The 24,661-nt window shown below is 43.6% G+C and overlaps 1 protein-coding gene across 3 annotated transcripts in view; it reads left to right on the plus strand.

Annotated features, from left to right (window-relative positions):
- Positions 1-24,661, plus strand: part of PRKCB (protein kinase C beta) — a 375,621-nt gene that overhangs the window by 84,541 nt on the left and 266,419 nt on the right.

Consider the following 24,661-nt stretch of genomic DNA (forward strand, 5'->3'; position numbering starts at 1 on the left):
TGGGGCATTTCCCACACTTGGAGGGATGGGAGGGAGCCCACAAGGATGGAGAGGAAACCAGGATGGTGCCAATGAGAAACTGAGAGGGTTTTTATGGGAACACCTAGGAAGTAATGATCTGTCATTGATGAATCAGGCCAGGTCCACCAGGAGAGACTTGCTCTATTGTGTTCCCCCTGGATTTCAGTCAATCCACATGACCAAGTTCTCATTATTGAGTGAAATCAAGTCAAGAATAGACTCATTGTTTATTATGCTACCTGTTTTGTGAGGGTTGGAATGAAACAAATATCCAACCAAACGTAATTATTAAACAATTAAAAATTGCTTTCTTAAATAGCTATTGAATTACATCAGACTCAAAACTATAATTGCCGAGAGGCTGTCAATGAAGAAAAATAGAGTGCTATGTAAAAAAACTTCTAGTGCTATGCTTAGAGAGAAGTTTATAGCCTCAACACTTTTTATGGTTAAAGATCTGTGTGATGCTCTGCTTTGAACATAATTTGGCTACTCACTAATTCTAGTGCACCTGTCATTGCTTGAAAAAGTTTCTGGTATACCTCTTTAGGAATTTCATGTAGACCCAGTTTTCTTTATTAAATCTTCTGAGGTGAATATTTTGAAGGCAAAGCATTCATTTTGTTGTGTAAATTTACGTATTTTGAGATAGTCATGTAGCTGTATTATCCACTGAATATATTTCTAAGTCCCACTTATTAGTTTTTCTTATTAAACAAAACAACATATCAGCATTGCGGTAATAAGAAAATAGGATCAAACAACAAGAAAAAAAAAAGGTAGGTAAGAATTTAGATAAACCAAAACTTGTGTAGCAGATAAGTGATATCTTTAAGGACTCGGGTTCCTTTGTTCTTCCTGCTCCATCAGCCTTAGCAGGTAGTTTTCTGTCACATGATGACAAAGTGGCTGCAGAACCTCCTACAACGTAAGGTACATTCCAGGCATGTGGAATATGGAATGGCCTACACCCTTTTTCTTGCAAGACTTTTTGTCTTTTTCACTGGAGAAGGGATAATTATACCCTTTCCAGGGAATCCGTCTCTATCTTTATTGGCCAAGACTCCAGGGCAAACAGGTTAGAATATTTTTATCTCGGCACACTGAACAGTATCAGGGTTCTGTTATTAAGAAGGAAAGGGGATACACATTGGTTGTACACCCAGCAGATCTGGCATAGAAGGACTCCCCTCCTGCCCTTAGTCCTCATCAGTGTGACAAATTTGTTTCATTCATAGAATTTTCTATATGTTTTGGCTTTATAATTGTTAATTTTTACCAGACAAAAAATGACTGATTTTTGTTTGTTTTCTCTGTTGGACAGAGATCATTTATGATTTTTAATTGGAGATAATAAATATACTTTTGAATGAATGCAGATGCACTCAGGGGCAAAGGGGCTTTCCTGTTCCTGGTTCTTTGCAGAGAAGGATGGTCTATATTTGTCTGGTATTGAGCTTTGAGATGGGTTTTGCAAGAGTTTGGGCGTTTCTCTTTTCACCATTTGAGTCTTTGACTAAAGGAGAAGAGAAATTTTAGACCTCTGGGAACTGACTCTGTCAGCTTAGATACTCGGAAGTGGCTGGGGAGAGAGAGGGAGCAGAGATCGAGGGCAACAGCTTCATCTTTGCGCTTCCCCACATCAGTCTCTTTTAAGCTATCGCCCACCTCCCCTCCCCTCTGCAGCTCAAAGCCCCCATGATGTTTTTCCTCTGTGCCTCTTCCCCTCAGCATCTCTCCTCTACCACTTGCCATGTGTGGGGAGCTGTAGAGACTCCCGCGATATTTCTGAGCCTCATTGTCTTTGTTTGATATTTGGGATCCTGGCTCATTGAGAACAGCAATTTGCTCCTGACAGCTTGTCTCCAACCCCTCACCCCCAACATAAACCCAAACTCCCATATCCCACAGGGCATCGATGAAGCACTTTTGAAGTCCTTGCCGGCTTGAAACTTTTTTTTTTACCATAAAGAGAGAGTACTTATTGATTTCCATGATTTTTAAAAATTGTGGTAAAATACCCACAACATAAAATTTACCGTCTTAACTGTTTCTAAGTGCAGAGGACTCTTTTCATCTTGCAAAACTGAAACTATCCCCGTTAAGAAGAACTCTTTATTCCTCCTTCCTCCCTCCCCCCAGTCCCTGGCAACCACTAGTCTATCTTCTGTCTCCGTGATTTTGATTACTCCAGGTTCCTTAGATAAGGGGTTGTATTTTTGTGACTGGTATAATTTACTTAGCACAGTGTCTTCAAGGTTCATGCATGTTGGAGCAGGTGTCAGAATTTACTTTTTTAAAAAATTTGTGTAATATCCTATTGTATATGTACACTACAATTTGCTTAGCCATTCATTCACTGTTGGACAGTTGGATTGCTTCTGAAACCTTTTGGCTATTCTGTTCAGAATGCTGCTATGAATATGGGTGGACAAATACCTCTTCAAGCGGTGCTTTTTTCTTTTGGCTATATACTCAGAAGTGGAATTGCTGGATCATATGGTAAATCTACTTTTAATGTTTTAAAGGAATCTCAGTGCTGTTTTCCATAGTGGCTGGACCATTTTGCATTCTCATCAATAGTGTCTAAGGGTTTCAGTTTCTCCACATCCTTACCAACACTTGTTATTTATTTATTTATTTTTTTTTTGCCATACGATGATGCATGTGGGATCTTAGTACCCTGACCAAGGACTGAACACATGTCCTTTGTGGGGTATTAACCACTGGACCACCAGGGAAGTCCTCCTTTTTTTGTTGTTGATAGTAGTCATTTTAATGGATGTGAGGTGGTATCTCATTGTGGTTTTGATTTGCATTTCCCTACTGATGAGGGATGTTGAGGGGGCTTCACAGGTGGCATTAATGGTAAAGAACCTGCCTGCCAATACAGGAGACATAAGAGACACGGGTTCAATCCTTGGGTTGGGAAGATCCCCTGAAGGAGGGCATGGCAATCCACTGCAGTATTCTTGCCTGGAGAATCCCATGGACGGAGGAGCCCGGCAGGCTACAGTCCATAGGGTTACAAAGTTGGACACGACTGAAGCAACTTTGTATGCATGCATGAGTGATATTGAATATCTTCTTATGTGCTTATTGGCTATTTGTGTATCATCTTCGGAGAAATGTCTGTTCAAGTCAATTTCCATGACTTTGCATTATCACATCTGTATTGATTCAAGCAAGTCAACTGGAATAAACTCTGGCGTTTAGACTGATATTGTGGTTTTTCTGCAAATAAATTCTGCCCCCAAATAACCTCCAACTTTCTGGAAGCAGTCACCACGAGCACAGTTCTGAAGATAATTTTTTTAAAAAAGGAAATTCATAAAAGTATCATGCATCTTCCTTTTTTTTTTTGACACTAATGGAACAATTTAATGTAATTTCAGAGGGAAGCAGAGCTGCTGGAAAGGCTTGTGTGATGAGGGAAGGTTACCCAGCTCTGCTTTCAGGCAGCGTGTGGGAGCAGAGAGTGGTGTTCTCTGCAGGCTCTTAGGGAGGAGAGTGGGTGAGACAGCCCATTGCAGGCCCCCAAGGGCTTGGAGCGGAGTCCGGGGAAAGAGGATGGAAGAGGGGAAAGGCAATCCTTCAAGAGTCCTGCAGAATTGGGTGGAAATGCTCTTTCACCCAACAGATTCCACTGCCTTCTAAGTACAGGGTCATGTAGGCAGTGTGCCCTGGTGGAATGCTGATTAAGAAAACTGCTCTTGGACTTGTAGACTTAAAAATGATGCACAGCATGAGAGTTAAGTTTTATTTGGGGCAATATGAGGACTGCAGCCTAGGAGACAGCACGTCAGATAGCTCTGCAAAACTGTTCCAAAGAGGTAGCAGGAAAAGACAGTATATACATGATTTTGGTGAAGGGGAAGTACATGCAATCAAGCACATATTTTTTGCAGGTTTCTGCTGGTCTCATGAAGCTTCTGCTTGTCACAAGAAACAGTTGTCACCATGAAGGATTTTAGTTCTTTACTAGATATGAGGAGATACAAGAACTGGGCTCATAAAATCAGCTCTTGAGAACATTTAACTATCTGAGGACCTGTCTTGCCAGTTTTCCCAGAGCAGAGTGCCTTATTTCTGTTCTCCACTGTGAACTTCTTCAGGGGGGTGTTGAAGGTCAGTAGCTGCAGCAGCACATGATTTAATCCTTGTAGAGATAGATGGCAAGCACCCATGCCAAGTACCAATTTGTAGTTGACAGACTTTGAGTCTTTCTAGGCCTCAGTTTCTTCATCTTTCAAATGGGAACATTAACAGGCTCTACCTCATAGGGGTCGTGGTGGGGTTTAAACAAGAAAAGGCGAGTAAAATGCTGACACCTAGTGAGGGATTAAGTTATTAAGAAGGTGCTAGAGACTTGGTCTGGGCCCTTGGAAATCTACTGGTCTCATGAAGAGACAGCCTGGTTCCTACAAAATGCATAGTGGGAAGAAATAAGGGCTAGGATGTGATATGTTCTCTGGTGACAAGAATGCTGGGGAATGAACCTTAATTCTGAGTCATAATTCTTGGGCAGGCATCAAAGTACACATCACGAGAAGAAGGCATTTGAGTTGACTCTTGCAGGCTCCGTTGGTTCCCAACCAGCAAAAGCTTAGGAAAAGGGCAGGACAGGCAGGGCAAAGGGTTGCGGCCATGATGGTTCATGGTTAATTACACTGAGATGTTTATGTGTTACACTGAGTGTTGTGGTACATGGAGCACTAAGTAAGATCATGAAAACACCGAAATTCACTGGTCAGAAAAGACTTTGGATGATTAAAATGACATATTCATATTTATATGTGAACACATACATAAATGTAAAAGGATTGAACTCAGGTTCTACAGAAGTCAGGCAGGAAGCATAAATGAGTGAAGTGGGTTGGGTATAAAAGTGATGGTGTTTGGACTTGTGTTGAGCTGCAGAGTAGATGCCTTATTGAAAGGCATATCAGGTGACTGACTTAATTCAGAAGGAAATTCATTGCTTTATGTAACTGAGAAATCTAAGGGTATCTGCCTTCAGGTATAGTTTGATTCAGGGACTCAGTATGTTATCAGGATATGGTTTCTCTCATTTCATCTTTCAGTTTAGTTCAGTCACTCAGTTGTGTCTGACTCTTTGCAACCCCATGGACTGCAGCATGCCAGGCCTCCCTGTCCATCACCAATTCCTGGAGTTGACTCAAACTTATCTCCATTGAGTTGGTTGACGCCATCTGCCATCCAACCATCTCATCCTCTGTTGTCCCCTCCTCCTCCCACTTTTAATCTTTCCCAGCATCAGGGTCTTTTATAATGACTCAGTTTTTCACATCAGTTGGCCAAAGTATTGGAGTCTCAGCTTCAGCATCAGTCCTTTCAATGAATATCCAGGACTGATTTCCTTTAGGATGGGCTGATTAGATCTCCTTGCAGTCCAAGGGACTCTCAAGAGTCTTCTCCAACACTACAGTTCAAAAGCATCAATTCAAAAGCATCAATTCTTCAGCACTCAGCTTTCTTTATGGTCCAACTTTCACATCCATTCATGACTACTGGAAAAATCATAGCTTTGACCAGATGGACCTTTGTCGACAAAGTAATGTCTCTGCTTTTTAATATACTGTCTAGGTTGGTCATAACTTTTCTTCCAAGGAGCAAGTGTCTTTTAATTTCATGGCTGCAGTCACCATTTGCAGTGATTTTGGAGCCCCCAATATAGTCTTTCACTGTTTCCATTGTTTCCCCATCTGTTTGCCATGAAGTGATGGGACCAGATGCCATGATCTTAGTTTTTTGAATGTTGAGTTTTAAACCAACTTTTTCACTCTCCTCTTTCACTTTCATCAAGAGGCTCTTTAGTTCCTCTTTACTTTCTACCATAAGGGTGGTGTCATCTACAGATCTGAGGTTATTGACATTTCTCCTGGCAATCTTGATTCCAGCTTGTGCTTCATCCAGCCCAGTGTTTCTCATGATGTACTCTGCATATAAGTTAAATAAGCAGGGTGACAATATACAGCCTTGACGTACTCCTTTTCCTATTTGGAACCAGTCTGTTGTTCCATGTCCAGTTCTAACTGTTGCTTCCTGACCTGCATACAGGTTTCTCAAGAGGCAGGTCAGGTGGTCTGGTATTCCCATCTTTTTCAGAATTTTCCACTGTTTATTGTGATCCACAAAGTCAAAGGCTTTGGCATAATCAATAAAGCAGAAATAGATGTTCTTCTGGAACTCTCTTGCTTTTTCAATGATCCAGCAGATGTTGGCAATTTGATTTCTGGTTCCTCTGCCTTTTCTAAAACCAGCTTGAACATCTGGTAGTTCACGGTTCACATATTGCTGAAGCCTGGCTTGGAGAATTTTGAGCATTACTTTACTACTGTGTGAGATGAGTGCAATTGTGTGGTAGTTCAAGCATTCTTTGGCATTGCCTTTCTTTGGGATTGGAATGAAAACTGACCTTTTCCAGTCCTGTGGCCACTGCTGAGTTTTCCAAATTTGCTGGCATATTGAGTGCAGCACTTTCACAGTATCATCTTTCAGGATTTGAAATAGCTCCACTGGAATTCCATCACCTCCACTAGCTTTGTTCATAGTGATGCTTCCTAAGGCCCACTTAACTTCCCATTCCAGGATGTCTGGCTCTAGGTGAGTGATCACACCATCATGATCATCTGGGTCGTGAAGATCTTTTTTGTACAGTTCTTCTGTGTATTCTTGCCACCTCTTCTTAAAATATTCTGCTTCTGTTAGGTCCATACCATTTCTGTCCTTTATTGAGCCCATCTTTGCATGAAATGTCCCCTTGGTATCTCTGATTTTCTTGAAGAGATCTCTAGTCCTTCCCATTCTGTTGTTTTCCTCTATTTCTTTGCACTGATCACTGAGGAAGGCTTTCTTATCTTTCCTTGCTGTTCTTTGGAACTCTGCTTTCAAATCGGTATATCTTTAAAAGAAGGTTAAGTAAGTACTCACTGTACCATATAATGCTTCACAGTGTATTGTGGTGACCATCCAGTCTTGAGTTACTAACTTATGCTCTCAAAGTAGTGAGTTTGCACAAGTCATCAGAGGGTTTTCTGATACTGAGCTGATGTTGGCATCACTGTAGTCCCTGGCATTCTTTCTAGTCCCAATGACGATTAGCATGGTGTAGCTAGGATGGGAGGGGAGAGATTGCTCATTGTGGTCATAAAAGGGACCTGGCCAACAGACCCTCTAAGTTGAAGTATGCTTACATAATCATTAAGAAAGGAAAAGAGACCATGGCACATCTTGCAGTGGTTCTTGAAGTTCTCCCTGGCTGTACCCATCACTGCCAAACACATATCATCACCTGAAGCAAGTCACATGGCCATACCTACCTTCAAAGCAGGTGGGCAGGCACCATACTACTCTGTGCTTGGAAGGAAGGGTAGTCAGAACCTTTGCCCTAGTGTCCACTGAACTTCTGTTTCTGAGTTCCTCTTGCTAACCATTTATGTTTCTTCTATTGACATATATAATTAATTTTTTAAGACTGAGCACAAGAGTCTAATAGTCATCTTTGTTTTGTTTTCCTAACAGCCCATGTCAGCTCTAGATCCTGATTTTAAAATTCGAAGCCTCTCTAGGCCCACCTAGTTGCACATCATTTGCTCATTTAGTGAGTAGACCCCATGTAGCTTTGTTCTGGATCTGAGTAAAACTCTTTAACAGGCTATTGAGATTGGCTATTTCCTTGAGCCTTTTTACATTCCATTAGACAGAGCCTTCTAGGTCAGCATCTGACCATGAGTACATTTTGGGTACATTTATTTAACCACTTTGTGATTTACCTCAAATCCTGAGCCCTTAATGCAGGGAGAATGGAACATGGCCCCTAAAAGCGTGCTGAGAGATGGGGGAAAGGAAAAGGAGATAGAAAGTGCCCTAAATAGGAACACATAGAAATCATCCTTTTTGGAGCTATTTCTCGTTATAGAATCTCTGCTAGGGGTGTCTTCCACTGGAATTCCTGTCCTTTACTCTGGGAACGTCTCAGTGCATCACTGTCCAGAAAGAGGCATCATTTTCCCTTTTTGTTCTGTAGGACACACCTCTGGGATACCCTCAGGCCTGGCTGGTCATTATGCATCTGTGGCCGTGGATGCCCTCTCCTGTCCTAGTCACACCTTGACTCTGCCTAATTAACCATGATGTGTGTATTCTCTCTGTTTTGTTTTTCAATTATTTATTTGGCTATGCCAGGTCTTAGTTGAGACACATGAGATCTTTAGTTGTGGCATACAAACTCTCAGTTGCAGCATGTGGGATCTAGTTCCCTGACCAGGGATTGAACCGTCTTTGGGAGTGCAGAGTTGTAGCCACTGGACCACCAGGGAAGTCCAGTGTGTGTTCTTATGGTTGGAAAGAGAGCTTGTATTCCTGCAGTTTCTAGCAGAGCGCCAGAGACTCCATCCTTGACACTGTCTTGTCAGCCCTGTGATGCTAAACCCCAGGAGATCGTCCTGTCCCTCTTCCAAACAAGGAGATTTCTTAAAAACCTGAAGCAAGGATCTCAGTCGGCCAGATAGCTTCCAGGCTTCAGAATACTGCCTGGCAAGATTATTTCAATCAAGAATTTTCTTAGAGGCCTCAATGTACGATTAGCTGACTTATTTATCCATTGAAGTATTAATTGAATCCCTACTGTGTCAGGTGGTGGTGATGGGGGCATTGTCCAACAGTGATCACAATGGTAGGTCCCTGCGGTGATGAAAGCATTGTCTGGTAGAGAGTACAGACCCATGAAGAGGCAGGCACTCATGCAGGGCCTCCTTGCTATGGCCCCTCTAAGTGTGGGATCCTGAGGTGAGCAGAGTTGGGGCATCTAAGTAAAGCCCTCAGGGAACTTCCAGGGCTAAGTGATGTTCAAGCCTAGCTTTCAGGGTGACAGATTTAATTCAGTAAAGGGCGTGAAGAGAAGGAGAAGGGCTTCTCAGCAGAGGGAACAGTGAATGCACACAGAAAGGTTCAGGAACCAAAGTCAGTTTGTCTTGACTGGCACAGAGCATCTGTCCTTGTCTATTTATTAGGTGCGGGATCTGCTCGGGAAAGAGGAAGGCAGGAGCCTGCTCATAAACAGCTCATATGTCCCATTAACGAGCGTAGATGTTATTCTGAGGGTGCAGAAGTCTTTTTAAAATAAAGTGTTACATGATTGGATTTGCCTTTTAGAACCGCTCTGGCTGCAGTTGAAAGGTGAATTTCCCCGTGGCAAGGCTGGAGGAGGGGGCTTGGGTGGAGAGGCGGGTATAGTGATCCAGGCTGGACTTGATGCCTGGATTGCAGTCCGGGTTTGGAGGGATGTTTAGGGAATGTGGTTGAGAGATCTTGGTGATTGGCAGGGGAGTGGGAGGAGCGTGGGAGAGGGAGGAGTCAGGGGTGGCTCCCAGGCCTCCAGCTTGATGCGGGGTGGGTTGGTGGTGCAGTTCACAGAGATGGGACCCATAGGCAGAGTAACATGTTTTGAGGGAACTCAGAGTTCCCGTGATAGGTGCCTAATTGATGTCCAAATGGCACAGACTGGCTGGCGTGTGATCCTCAGACCTGGGGCTTTGGGCTGGATCTGGGCTCAGGACAGAGATTTGGGACTTGCTTGCCTGTCAATGGTAATTGCCGTCATGGAGTGTGATGAGCTTTCCCCAAGAGTTCATGTCGACTCTGGTGAAAGAAGAAGCAGGCCCCAGGCTGAGGGCCCTGGCTTTGGAAATATTGTTGAAATGTGTAAAAATGAAAGTGCTTACAGAGTTATTTCAGCGAACAGTTATTGAGCAAGAGCTTGTGCAAGGCACAGTGGCATGTGTGTTGTGGGAGGCCCTCCGATTGAGGGAGCTCGGCATTGTGTAAGGAAGTGATCACTATTGGGGCAGAGAAACTTTTTGTTGTTGCTGTTCAGTTGCTAAGTCATATCTGACTCTCTGCGATCCCATGGACTGCAGCACGCTAGGCTTCCCTGTCCTTCACTGCTTCCGGAGTTTGCACAAACTCATGTCCATTGTGTCAGTGATGCCATCCAACTGTCTCATCCTCTGTCGCTCCCTTCTTCTCCTGCCCTCAATCTTGCACAGCATCAGTGTCTTTTCCAATGAGTTGACTCTTTGTATCAGGTCCAAAGTATTGGAGCTTCAGCTTCAGTATCAGTTCTTCAATTGAATACTCAGGACTGATTTCCTTTAGGATTGACTGGTTTGATCTCCTTGCTGTCCAAGGGACTCTCAAGAGTCTTCTCTAGCACCACAGTTCCAAAACTTTTTGTAAATGCCCATAGTGTAAAAGAGATGGTGATAAAAGACTAGAGGCTGGGAAGAAAAAGAGGGCAGTGAACAATATAGGCTGGAAAACACACTGCTGTTTGGGGGACTGGAGGGCTCCCTGGAGGAGGTGACTTTCATTTTAAACTGGAAAAATAACCTCAGTACATGGTTTTCATTTAGTACTCTGGCCTGGCAATGGATGTGAATAGTAGAGTAGCTGCTCTTTCCTCATAAGCAAAACTAAGAAGGTAACTTTTGTATTAAACTTTTGTTTAAAGAGATCTTTTGTCAGGTGGAGCTGGAGTTTGGGAATGGAGGAGAACTGAGGAGGACAGGTGGGTGAGGGGGCGCTGTAGGAAGGAGAGGAGGCGTGAGGATGTTCTCAGGAAATGTGAGTCCTTCCTCATGGCAGGAATCCAGGGCGCTGAAAGACATCTTGGGACATCAGAGTAGAAAGCTGGAGGAAGGTTTTGAGTGCCATGCTGCAGAGTCTGGAGTCCAGCATGAAGGCAGAGTACAGTAAGTCCCCTACATTCAATGAGTTCCATCCCGAGAGTGTGTTCATAAGTCCAATGTGTTCATAAGTCCAGTAAAGTTAGGCCACCTACCCAACTAATGCGATCAGCTTTGTAGTACTGTACTATAATAGATTTATAATATGTTTCACACAAATCATAGTAAAAAACAAAGAAAACATTTTAAATCTTACAGTATGATACCCTACAGTATACCAGCTGGCATTCAGGGACTGGCATCCAGTGAACAGGCAACAAGAGTTCCTGACTGGAGGAGGGAGAGGGGTGGAGGCTGGTAGAGATGAAGGATGCTCAGCAATAGGAGGTGGAGGGCAAGCTTCAGTTTCACTGATGCCTGATGTTGATGGTACAGGTTCTGGTTCCTGCTGCTGCTGCTAAGTCACTTCAGTCGTGTCCGACTCTGTGTGACCCCATAGATGGCAGCCCACCAGGGTCCCCCGTCCCTGGGATTCTCCAGGCAAGAACACTGGAGTGTGTTGCCATTTCCTTCTCCAATGCATGAAAGTGAAAAGTGAAAGTGCAGTCACGCAGTTGTGGTTCCTTGCTGGATTCACTTCTGTCTACCCTCTTGAGAAAATGATCCAGTGATGTCCGGGTAGGAGGTCTTTTTTTTCTCGTCATAATTGACGCTGCAGCACTGGCTTGCATTCTGAATGGCTGCTGCACCCTTCACGGACTGTTCTATGTTTGGGTCATGTGTCTCAGAAACTAACAGCGCCCCCTCAGATAAAGAAAACCCCCTCGCCATTTCCTGGGTTGTGAATCTCTGTGATTCCTCAAGTTACTTCGTCTTCCTCTTGTCTGTCTATGTCCTTTCTCTGGGCATGTTAGCATCTTTGAATGTTCACCACTTGAAGGTTTCTCTGTGGAGAACTTACTGTTGGTAGGAATTGGAAGCTGATGTGGCTTCCAGCGCACACTGGCTCAAAGTGTGAGCTTTTGAACCAGACAGTCCTTGGGTTCCGAGCTGGTTCCTGCTGCTTCCTGGCTGTGTCGTCTTGAGCAATAATCTCATCTGTCAAACAGGAGTGAAATACCCCAGAGGAGGCTGTGAGGAGTGAAGTAAGATAACGCATAGAAAGCACTTGGCAGTGCAGAAATACAGCAACCCCTCAGTACATGCTGCACTTTAGACATGCTCATACCCACAAGAACTCCAAGGCTGTCCTCTGGTTTACTTTGGGCACCTCAGGGCCTAGGATCATGTCTGGCCTATAGTAGATGCTCAATAAATATTTCTTGGATAAAAGATGAATAATGCCAGTTTTGTTTTGGAAGGGATCTTTGGAAAAATACTTGGATAAAGGCTTCAGGAGAAGGTGAAAATTCCCTTTCTCCTGGTGCCTCGGTTTCAGAGATGAGAGGCAGACCTTTCTGCAAGATAGAAAGGGGGAGCTTTAGGGGGATTCCTGAGACCATCCGGGAGGGAGCTGGTGAGGGGGTAGGAGACAGTGTCCTGTGAAATGTGCCTCCCCCCAGGGAACCCCCTGAAACTTTCTGTAACGGTTTGCATCTGTGATGCTTCCATCTGCCATCTGCTGTGGTCCAAATGGGATTTGTAGAGGCAAGTGACTCTCAGGCCTCCTAGTAACTCTGCTTCCATGGGAAGGCAGCTGCCTCCCAGCCAGCCAGTGTCTTCAAGATGTGGGAAGCTTGCATCTGGAGGAGGAAAACAGCCTGAGGAAAGATGGCAGGAAGTGTGTGGTGGGGACAGAGATGAGCCTCACTTTGTGTGGATGGACTGGTGCTCCAGGTGGACTGTTTTTTCTTTCCTGCCTGAGTTTATGGGGTTGCTCTTTTGAAGAGCATTTCAATGACTTGTCTGCAGATTCTAGGAAAGAAGTTAAAATTTGGTTGTCAGTGTCTGCCTTTCTAGATTTCTTCCTTCTAACTTATTGTTGTTATGACTCCAAACGAAAAGCATTTAGTACTTATTATGGGCTTCATTGGGTTGTTATGATTGAATACATGCAGGCTTTTAGTGCAGTATCCAAGACATAGATGGCATTTAATCTTATCATTGTTATTATTGGTTAGCCCCAAGTCCACTTAATTCCCGCAGCAACATTAGTGGTCGGTACTATTACAGTGTTGATGTTAGAGACACACCTTGACAATTTCGTGGTCATACCTTGTGGCTGAACAGATGCCTGGTCATGCCTGAAGGAATCGGAAGCTCCTAGAGGTTGATGACTGGCTCACGATCATTCACAAAGCAAGTAGCAGAGCCGATTGCCATGGTAACCATTTCTAAGCATCAGCGCTCCAGGATGGACTTCACGATTCTCAGTCTGGCTTTGGCTGGTCCCCAGTGCCAGGAGTGTCTGGTCAGAGAAGTAAAGAAAGCGGTTAATTCCTGAACAGTGCCTGCCATGGCTCAGGGGTTGGTGAAGACCACGCTCTCAAGGACCACTTGAGACACTCAAGGTGTTCACTGTCACCTCACCGTCCAAGCTTTTTTTTGTTCATTTCCCCTGATGCTCTTCACAGCCCCAGGAACTAACCAAGGGGGTAGTTTTCTCTATCAGCCATGGGAAGGGTGCCTCGGTTGTCCCGAGGTCCTGGGGCTCTTGGTAGGACCGGAACCAGACTTCCGTTTCCGTATTTCCAAATTCGGTTCTCTTCTGTCAGTAGACCACGAGGGCCCCCCAGACGAGACAGATGGCAGACAGCTCCAGGAGTTTAAAATAGACTGAGCTCACTTCTGAGGTAGACATGTGCGTGGAGAGTGAGCTGGAAGGCAGGGACCCCTGTGTGGGAAAGCATTTTGGCAGAAAAGAGCCCAGAGTGGAGCGTTGAATGTGAGCATGAGTGTAGTTAGGTGGGTGTGAGAGTGTGAGAAGGGACTTGGGAGGGAGCCAGCATGAGGCAGGGCAGGGATGGGGAGGTATGGGAGCACCTGTACGGCTTCCTCCCTCCTCTCCAGCCCTGCCTGCCAGCTGCGCTCCCAGAGATGAGAGGGTCAGGTGGTCATACTGGCATGCCTGCAGTTTTTTCCTTCCCATCCTTCTGGCCTGCTGGGTCTTGGAAACTGATGTTTCAGGAGAACGGTGAATTTCCTGCAGAGAATTTGTACAGCCCCTTTAGGGTGATTCAAAGTCTATGCATTCCCTACTTTTTGGTAAAGAGGCCCCAAGGAATGATCCATCGCATCCACCTTTGAACCATGTGATGAAGTTGCCTGCCCATTGCTGATGGACCAGGCATGTCTTCACCTGATTCTTTCTCTGGGACTTGGACTTCGCCCTGAGTGATGCCAGCTAGCCTCTAATAACTCTAGACTAGAAGGCAGTGTGGCCTCAGGGACTGTGCGATGTGCACCAAAAATCAGAGGAAGCCTCACTGTTTCTGGAGCGGGTTCAGAGGCTGGGTTCAGAGATCGTGTGGACAGGGAGACAGAGTGGCTGTCTTGGTTCTTGATGGTCCTGCCTTGAAGCCAAACTAAGTGGCTGGCCTTGGTTTCTGTGAGTTACTTTGTTTCCTTGTAACAGGCTTCTTTCTTTGCTTGAGCTAGTTTTAGTGGGATTCTGACCGTTGTAATCCTAGATGCCCTGAGGAAGAGGCTAAGGAGATACAGGTGGAAACCTTGGCCATTATGGCAGTGAGGTTATCGGGATCTCTCTGGAGGGCACATTTTGGGAATTATCAGAGTGCATTTCTGACTGGAAGGGGTCTTGTATCTGAGGGATCTGGGGACTGAAAAGTGGGAACAGATGCTCTGGCAGAAGATGTTGGTCCATGCAACAGCCATTCCCCCATCGCTCCTGGTTTTACTTAGTGATAGGGTGCCCAAGGGACCAAGTACGAGTGACCCAAGATAGTTCTGTTTCCACCCTCAGTGACTGCTCTTGAGGTGAGCATGGGACCTAGTTTTGGCCAATGTAAAAGAGAAAATAACTCATTTTCCTCTCAACCCTTCCTGTCTTAGAGGTTGTCAAATATGAAAATAATGGTTGGAGCTATGGTGACCACCTTAGGACGATACACGGATGCCTAGAATTGCAGCTGACAGCCTGGAGCCACTCACAGCCCCAGAAACTTCCTACTCCAAGCGGTTCCTGTGTGTGATATTTGTTGATGAGCCCCTTTTGTTTAAGCAGCATTTAGTTGACTGTTATGTTAATTGAAGCTTAAGGCATCTTTTTTTTTCCTTAATTGGAGTATAATTGCTTTACAATGCTGTTAGTTTTTGCTGAACAAATGTGAATCAGCTCTATGTATATAGAGATCCCTTTCCTCTAGAGCCTCTCTCCCACCACTCCATCCCACCTGTTTAGGTCTTCATAGAGCACTGAGCAGAGCTCCCTGTGCTATACAGCAGTAAAGCCCAAAGCATTTCAGCTGATACAGTTAGGCTTTGTGATTTGGAGATCTGGGAGGAAAGCAAGGCATGTACAATAATCTCTTTAAGCAGAAAAATTAATGCTTTGCTTCATGAAGACCTTTAGCTCTGGTATTAAAGGCTGGTTTATAAAGCTTTGGCTTTGAGAATTGTGTGAACTGATACCAACCTGCGTATCCATCCATCATCCACACACTCATCCATCCATCTTGCATGCGTTCATGTTTCCATCCATCATCTGTCCATCCATTCGTCAGTCCATCTCTCTATTTGACTTTCTTTTTATGAAACTTTCCCTTTGAGTGATGGAAGATTTCCTTCTTGGCCTTGCTTGATTCTGTCTGTTGTCATTTCAGTATAAATGCTTCTCTTTCTCCAATTAGATCACATTTAGAGAGATGGGATTAGGTGGTTTTAGCAGAGTGAGAAGGATGTTCTGCAGCAGGCTCTCTCTAGGGACACCTGGTCTTTCAGTGTGTCTGGCATCTTAAGAGAAATGTTGACTTTTAGACATTGGGGGGAAAGTGTCTCTTCAGTTCTTAGGATGTTAAAATCTCCTATGTCCCCTTATTTCACTCCCTGGAGCTGCCTCAAATATACTCAAGCACTGTCGGCCTTAGGCCTGGATGCGTTGGCTTGAAAGGGCCAGAATCTGTCTGCAGAAAAATCGTGTGGGACTGACTTCAGGAAATACTTACTTTTTTCATAGCAGTTTTAAGGGGGAAGATACTCTTTATTTTATTTATTTATTTTGGCTGTGCTGGCTTGTTGTTAGTAGCAATGCTTACTAAGGCCCACTTGACTTCACATTCCAGGATGCCTGGCTCTAGGTGAGTGATCACACCATCGTGGTTATCTGGGTCATGATGATCTTTTTTGTATAGTTTCTCTGTGTATTCTTGCCGCCTCTTCTTAATATCTTCTGCTTCTGTTAGGTTCATACCATTTCTGTCCTTTATCGTGCTCATCTTTGCATGTTCCCGTCGTATCTCTAATTTTCTAAATTAGAAAGTGAAGAAGAACTGAAGAGCCTCTTGATGAAAGTGAAAGAGGAGAGTGAAAAAGTTGGCTTAAAAAAAAACCAAAACTGAACATTCAGAAAACTAAGATCATGGCATCCGGTCCCATCACTTCATGGCAAATAGATGGAGAAACAATGGAAACAGTGACAGACTTTATTTTGAGGGGGGGGGCCCAAATCACTGCAGATTGTGACTGCAGCCATGAAGTTAAAAGATGCTTGCTCCTTGGAAGTAAAGCCATGACCAACCTAGACAGCATATTAAAAAGCAGAGACATACTTTGCCAACAAAGGTCCGTCTAGTCAAGGCTATGGTTTTTCCAGTAGTCACGTGTGGATCTGAGAGTTGGACCATAAAGAAAACTGAGCGCTGAAGAATCGATGCTTTTGAACTGTGGTGTTGGAGAAGACACCTAAGAGTCCCTTGGGGTGCAAGGAGGTCCAACCAGTCCATTCTAAAGGAGATCAGTCCTGGGTGTTCATTGGAAGGACTGATGCTGAAGCTGAAACTCCAATACTTTGGCCACCTGATGCAAAGAACTGACTCATTAGAAAAGACCCTGATGCTGGGAAAGATTGAAGACAGGAAGAGAAGGGGACAACAGAGGATGAGATGTTTGGATGGCATTACCAACTCGATGGACATGAGTTTGAGCAAGCTTCAAGAGTTGGTGATAGACAGGGAAGCCTGGCGTGCTGCAGTCCATGGGGTTGCAAGGAGTCAGACACAACTGAGTGACTGAACTGAACTGAATTGGGTCTTCATTGCTGTCACAGGCGTTCTCTAGTTGCAGCAAGCTGGGGCTGCTCTCTAGTTTCAGTGAGCAGGCTTCTCATTGTGGTGGTCTGTCTTGCTGGGCTTCCCCAGTGGCTCAACTGGTAAAGAATCCCACCTGCCAATGCAGAAGATGCAAGAAATGCGAGTTCTATCCCTGGGTGGGAAGATCCCCTGGAGAAGGAAATGCAACCTACTCCGGTATTCTCGTCTGAAAAATTCCATGGATAGAGGAGCCTGGCGGGCTATTCCGCAGAGTCGGACACGACTGAGAATGCACGCTCACACATTCTTGTTGCCGAGCGTGGGCTCTAGGGTGCACCGGCTTCAGTAGTGGTGCATGGGCTCAGTTGCCCTGCGGCATGTGGAATCTTCCCTGACCATGGATTGAACTGGTGTCCCCTGTATTGCAAGGCAGATTCTTAACCACTGGGTCACCAGGGAAGCCCCTATTCTTTATTTTCTGATTATTAGGAATTGTATCTGCTTACGTAGATACACTGGCCTTTGTTTAAAAAAATCAGTTCCATAAAATATTTCCTGTTGATAAGATTTGTACCCATCTTGGACTGTTGTAGACAACGGTCTACTTCTGATTATAATGGAACGTGTTTGTATGTGTGCCTGGCCCCTCCTGGCCTGGCTGTTACTGGGGTGGTGGTGATGGGGTTCCTCGAGGCTGGGATGCTGGTTCTGGTAGCCTGTCTGGTGGTTTCTGACAGAGGTCCTTGGGGTTGTATGTGGGGAGCAAAGAGAACAGGGAGAAACACAGGGTGATAGGAATGTGAACCACATGCTCAGGAATGACTGAATCTGATTTCATTTAGCAACCAGAGTTCTTACTTCTTAAGCCAAGTGGGTTTTTCTTTCTGAACTTGGCCTTGGCTGATGCTTGAGTCTTTGCTTGAGTGCAGGTAAGAGGATGTCTTGGGCGGCAGCCACAAACCTGGCTGAACAACGGCTCACCTGGAGGCTGTGTTCATACATATGGAACCTCACCTCAGATCTACCCAGTCAGGAGGTTGTCACGAGTGGCTGTGTGTTAGACTGAGCTGGGGAGCTTTTAAAAGTCCCAGTGCCCTGGCCCTACCTCAGACCTGTTAAATCAGAATATCTGGGGATGAGACTGGAACAGCAGCCTAGTTTAGTAAAGGCTCTCAGGTGATTAAAAGGAGCAGCCAGGTTTGAGAGCTACAGGGGAGATAATCTGGACTTTCTATAAAGCCTGATGCAGTCAATCTTTTGAACATCACGGATTGGACCATGGTCACTTAGCAGTATAGACAAGACAGGCTCGCCTCACCTTCATGACTGTAACAGACTGTTACTAACAGGCCCTTGGAGAAATAGCAAACCGCAGGGACCCAAAAGGAATATAAAGTGAAAATTAAATCATGTCAGTCTTGGGCATCCATATCCCAGCTCTACATCAAAAATCTTTGAAGTTAAAAAATGCAGTGTTTTAAAATGCAATTTTGGGTAATATATAGCTCAAAAAAATACAAGCTCAAAAAAATACAAGAAAGGATACAGGTTTTAAATTTTCTCATTCACATCTTTCCTCCACCCACCCACTGCCCACCCTTTCTTGGGGTATCCTTCCAGAAGCTTTTCTTCTCCTCCCTTGTTTTCATAGAAAAAGGTGGCATACTGCAACCCACTTTGCTTTTTCTGCTAATATTTGGTTGGTAGCCTCCCGTGTGCTGGAATGGCTGGCATTTGTTCTGATTTGGTTTCCCTGGTGGCTAAGAAGGTAAAGAATCTGCCAGGAATATGGGAGACCTGGGTTTGATCCTTGGGTTGGGAAGATCCCCTGGAGAAGGGAAGGGCAACCCACTCCAGTGTTCTTGCCTGGGAAATCCCATGGACAGAGGAGCCTGGCTGGCTACAGTCCATGAGGTTGCAGAGTCAGACATGGCTTGAGTGACTAACACACACACATGCCATGCCAGTCTTTACATATTTGAATTAGTCTTGCCTACCTCTTGACTTTGCATCTTGGAGAACTATTTATGTGAGTACAAAGAGAGATTCCTTTTTTTTTTTTTTTTAATATTTATTTGTTTGTGCCAGGTCTTAATTGCAGCATGTAGGATCTTTAGTTGTGGCATTTGGAACCTGGTTTCCCTGATGGCTTAGCTGGTAAAGAATCTGCCTGCAATGCGGGAAACCTGGGTTCAATCCCTGGGTTGGGAAGATCCCCTGGAGAAGGGAAAGGCTACCCACGCCAGTATTATGGCCTGGAGAATTCCATGGACTGTATAGTCCATGGGGTTGCAAAGAGTCAGACACGATTGAGTGACTTTCACTTCACTTCTTTGAAACCTAGTTCCCTGGCCAGGGATTGAACCTGGGTCCCCTTCACTGGGAGTGTGGAGTCTTAGCCCCTGTACTACCAGGTAAGTCCCCCAAAGAAAGCTTCCTTAAACTTAAAGTTAGACGCAAAGTTTTCCATTGTATGGATGATTCATAATTTATTAGAGCAGTTCTCTGTGATGGACTTCAGATTATTCCCAATTTGGGGCTGTTTCAAACAATGCTATTAAGAAGAATGCAGTAAATGTATCATTTAGATATGTAGAAATTCATCTGTAGAATTCCTGTAAGTGCTATTTAGTGGTGAAAGGGCATTTTCTGGAGTCAAATTAGCAATGAGAAATGTGGAGAAGATCTCATGTTCTCCAGCATTGCTGTGCCAGGCAACTCTGCTTCTGAATTGTACTAGATGAACAGCTATATTTGCTTTTTTCCTTTGTCTTTGAGGAAATATCAGAAGGAGCAGCTGAAAAATTTTCATCTGATGATTTTAGAGGAGATGTTTCAATTCTCCAAGGCTGGTTCTTGGACCACCGGCATGTATCCTATAGCATTTGTGAAGAATACAAACCCAAGGCTTCACTAGAACTTTTGGGTAGAGTGTGATCAGTTTTTAATAGGCTCCTCAGATGATGCTTCTGTTCACTGGACTTGGAGAACCACTGTTGTGGGGATTTGTTTTGGAGCAGTGCCCTGGGAGGAGACCCTCTCATATGATTACAGAGTAGGGCCACTCTAGTTCATCCCATCCATGATCTGTAACTGCTGTGAACATCAAAAGTTCTATGATTCCAAGTAGACTTGGTCGTGGCAAAGGCTGAATATAACATTTGACTATCAGTCCCTCTTTGCCCTCACATGACTAAGATAACATATAATAGGAGAAACACTATAGACAACTTAAAAATTAATGACCAGTTGTTGGAATCTCAGTGATAGCTCCATTATCTGTAAGACAGATGGGGCTGGCTTGGGTTCACTCACTCTAGGCATCACCCCTGGATACAAAGATCAACTGGAAACAGTAGAAAAACGCTTCGTCTCTCTGCCACCATCCTGTTCCTAGACTAGGAGACCCAAGTGAAAAGTCATCCTTCTTCTACTCAAGAGTATTTTTTTGAAATAACTGAAGGCTTCTTACAACCCTTGATCTTCCCGCATTCACTCAGAGAAGTCAGACAGGTAGAGGAGGCAGTTTACTTGTGCACTGGCTGGTGTAGGGAACTGTTGATAGCAGACTGATCCTTGAGGGTGAGGCTTGCATAGGTAAGGTGCATTGTTGTGGTGGTCGGGAAGATCTCCTTTGGAAGGTAAGGTGCATTATAGAGACCAAAGGAGCTACATTGTGCATCTGGGGATCAGAGAACGTAGGAGCAGAGAATAGAAGAGTCTGTTTAAGGATAACGGAGCTGCAGGGGATGAGTGCTTGCTAGAAACCTGGTGCTGTTTACATTGGCCTACCCTCCAGTGTGGCTTGACAAGGGGATTTGACCATCTCGAAAGTGGGCAGAGAGGGCTTCCCTGGTCGTTCAGTAGTAAAGAATCCACCGCAGTGCAGAGACATGGGTTTGATCCCTGGGTTGGGAGGATCCCCTGAAGGAAGGCACGGCCAGCCCCTCTGGTGTTCTTTCCTAGAGAATCCCATGGACAGAGGAGCCTGGTGGGCTACAGGCCATAGGGTTGCAAAGAGTTGGACATGACTGAAGTGACTTAGCATGCATGCATGCATGCAAAGTGGACAGAGAACAGGACCAAGGATACTCTATGCAAACTGTCTTTTGACAAATACAGGATCTGGATGTAGATTCACAATGAGTAACACAGAGCTTACGACAATGCAGTCTACAGAGTTTTGAGGGACAATATTGGATTCTCAGTCATGCTGTCATTAATATGTGAAGGCGACAGAGTGCCAGTTTTCAGATATAAAAAGGTTTTGGAAATCTACCACCAATAAAAGAGTTATGTGAAGAGGTCCTCTCTCTGACTGAGAGAAGTCTAATACTAAGAACTTCAGGATGGAGTTACAGTTTAGAGGAAATGCGATGAATCCTTCAAGTAATTAAATGTAACATTGAGTCCAAATAATCACTCTTAGTCTTATGTTAAAATAGATGGCAGAAGATTTATCAGTCATAACAAGTATATCATCCAGATGTGGGGGATGTTGATAATAAGGGAGGCTATGCATGTTGTGGGGGTATATGGGAAATCACTGCACCTTCCCCTCAATTTTGCTGTGAACCTTAAACTGCTCTAAAAATTAAAGTCTTAATAATAAAATAAAATAGATGTTAGATGTTAAAAATATTTGTGAATGAAAGGCAATATGGTGTAAAAATAACTTCATAATCTTTTATGAAGATTTGAGTTTAAAATCCTAGTTTATGTTAATGAAGACTGCAAAGAAGATAGTAGGGGAGTGAGGTTAAGAAAAATGTATTCAGTTTACTGTCTTTTATATGGAAGACTTAATCAGAAAATATGCCATCAACTTTCTCTGTTAAAAATGAAGTAAAACTAGAAGTTAATAAAAAAAGATTATAAAATCAAGAACTTAAAATTGAAACACTTTCCTTAATAACCCTGGGACATATTCAGTATGGTGCTGGATGTTCTAGCCAGCGCTAAGCATGTAATAAGGCAAGAAAAGGAAATAAAAGGCATACAGATAAGAAAGGAAGAAATAAAACTGACTTTATTTGTAGATGACATGATTGTACGGAAAATCTGAAGGAGCCTCCAAGGCAACAACAAGAAGACAAAAAAATCCTACTACAACTAATTAATGAGTTTAGCAGTGTTGCAGGGTACAGGATAAACTACAAAAGTTGATTCTATTTTTATATACTAGCAATGGACATGAAAGACTCAACATTAGTTCTTCCCAAATTTGTGTACTGATTTGGTGCAATTCCTATGAAAATCCCAACAGAATTACTCTGTGGATAAAACAAGATTATTATATAATTTATATGAAAAGACAAAGAAGCTAGATGAGCTAAATCAGTTTTGAAAAAGAAGAATGAAGTGGGCGTAATCAGTCTTATTGTAATATTAATAGCTACAACAATCAGGACTTGGTGGTATTAGTGGAAGGGTAGACCCAGAGATCCTTGGAACAGAATAGAGAATAGAAGTAGACCCATACAAGTGCGCCCAGTTGATTTCTGACAAAGGCACAAAAACAATTCAGTGGAGAAAATACATTCTCAACAAGTGGCGCTGGGGCAGTTGTTTACCTATGGGCAGAAAAATGAACCTTGGCCCAAGTCTTACACCGTACAGAAAAATTAGCTCACAATAGATCATGGACTTACATGTAAAACATAAAGCTATAATACTTTTAAGAAAACACAGGAGAAAAATCTTTGGTATCTAGGGCCAGGCAAAGAGTTCTTTAGGTATTACGCTGGAAGCATGAACCATAAAAGAAAAAATTGATATGTTGGACCTCATCAAAGTTTTAACACTGTTGCATTATGAAAGACCCTGTTAAGAGGATGGAAAGACAGACTACATGTTGGGACCAAATATTTGCAAACCTCATATCTGCAAAGGACTATGATCTGGAATGTATAAAGAACCTGCCAAACTCAACAAATAACCTAATTAGAAAATAGGCAAAAGATATAAACAGACATTTCACTGAAGCAGAGATACACATGGTAACATAAGCACATAGTCTCACACATGCACAGACACACCCCACAATGAGATAGTATTGCACACTTACCAAAATGGCTAAAATAATCAACAATGACAGTACCAAATACACATGAGGATACGGAGCATCTCAGTCATTCTTATATTCTTGGTGGGAATGTAGAATGGGACAGCCACTCTGGAAAACAGTTTGGCAGTTTCTTAAAAATGAAACAGGCAACTGTGATATGACCCATGAATGATTCTCTAGGGCATGTATTCCCAAGAAATGGAAACTCATGCTCACACAAAAACCTCTGTGCAAATCTTTATAGTGTCTTTATTTGTAATAGCCAAAAGCTGGAAGCAGCCCAAATGTCCTTCAGTAAGTAAATGGCTCAACAAATTGTCGTCTGTCCACATCATGTACTATTAGTCAGCAATAAAAAGGAACAAACTACTGATACACTCAGCGACCTGAATGAATCATCAGAGAATTATGCCAAGTTAAGAAAGCTTATCCGCAAAGGTTCTACTCTACTGTATGATTACAATTACATAACATTCTCGAAATGTCAAAATTATAGAAATGGGGAACAGATTAGTGACTTCCAGGAGTGAGGAGAGGGTGGGAGCAGAGAGAAGTGGGTGCGACTGTAAAAGGGCAACGTGAAGCCTCCTTGCGAAGTGTTCTGTATCTTCACTATATTAATCTTAGTATCCTGGGTGTGATATCATATTATAGTTGTGCAAGGTGTTATCTTTGGGAGAAACTGGGTAAAGGATATATGGACTCTCCCTATTATTTTTTATAACTGCATGGGAATCTACAGTTGTCTCAAAATAAAAAAATATTAAGTAAAAGTTTCAAAATTAGGCTATTTAGTATAGTTTATAAACTATAGATGACACCAAGTCAGTATTCCAAATTCATAGTCATCAATGCTTTTTATAACTACAACCTCACTTCTTGTTACATATCAACAAACTGTAACTAGAAGTGGGGTCCAGCTGCTTGCTGCTCAGAAGCCAATAAAGAGGCAGAGTTGATCGAAAGGAAAGTTTGCTTGATTTTGGATGCTGCCATGAAGGTGTGGGGGAGGGCGGATGCCTGTCCAAAGGCCTACTTGCCCCCGTTGACAGTCAGTGGGCAAGAGCTTTTATAGGCTGTAGTGGGGCAAACATACAGAAACAATACAGTCCTGAGAGTCATCTTGAAATTGGTCATTGGTGGTCTGACTTGCATCATCTTGATTGTTTTAAATACAGTTAATCTTTAATTCCAGGGTCAGTTTGTTCCCATTCCCTTGAGGCCAATTCTCAGAATTTGTGGCCGCGTATGTCATGGCTAAAGTCTGGTCACTGGGTAGTTAACTTCTTGCACCTGGTAGGACTTTTTAATATCTGTAGGACAGCTCACAGAATATGGCTCAGAATATCTTCTATACCCCTTGAGAAGGAACTAAAGGTCCTTGGGTATGCTTAATGACTAAACCATTATTATTTGAGCTCCTTTGACCGTCTTCCCTTTGTTTCTGCATTTTCTCCCTTCTCTGATCAGATTTATTCTTTGACTAAACTTTGTCCGCAGACAAAAGGCAGGCTGAGGACATGGTGATAGGCGGAAAGGACCATAGGGTTCCGCTCCATTGCAAAACCATCAATTAAGCATTTCACTCAAGAAGTAAGGGAGAAAAAGTTCACAAGAGAAACCTAAGGAAAGCAGGAATAAAAATGCAGGATTGGGTC

The sequence above is a fragment of the Bos taurus genome, chromosome 25 (genome assembly GCF_002263795.3).
Source record: "Bos taurus isolate L1 Dominette 01449 registration number 42190680 breed Hereford chromosome 25, ARS-UCD2.0, whole genome shotgun sequence".
Lineage (NCBI taxonomy): Eukaryota > Metazoa > Chordata > Mammalia > Artiodactyla > Bovidae > Bos > Bos taurus.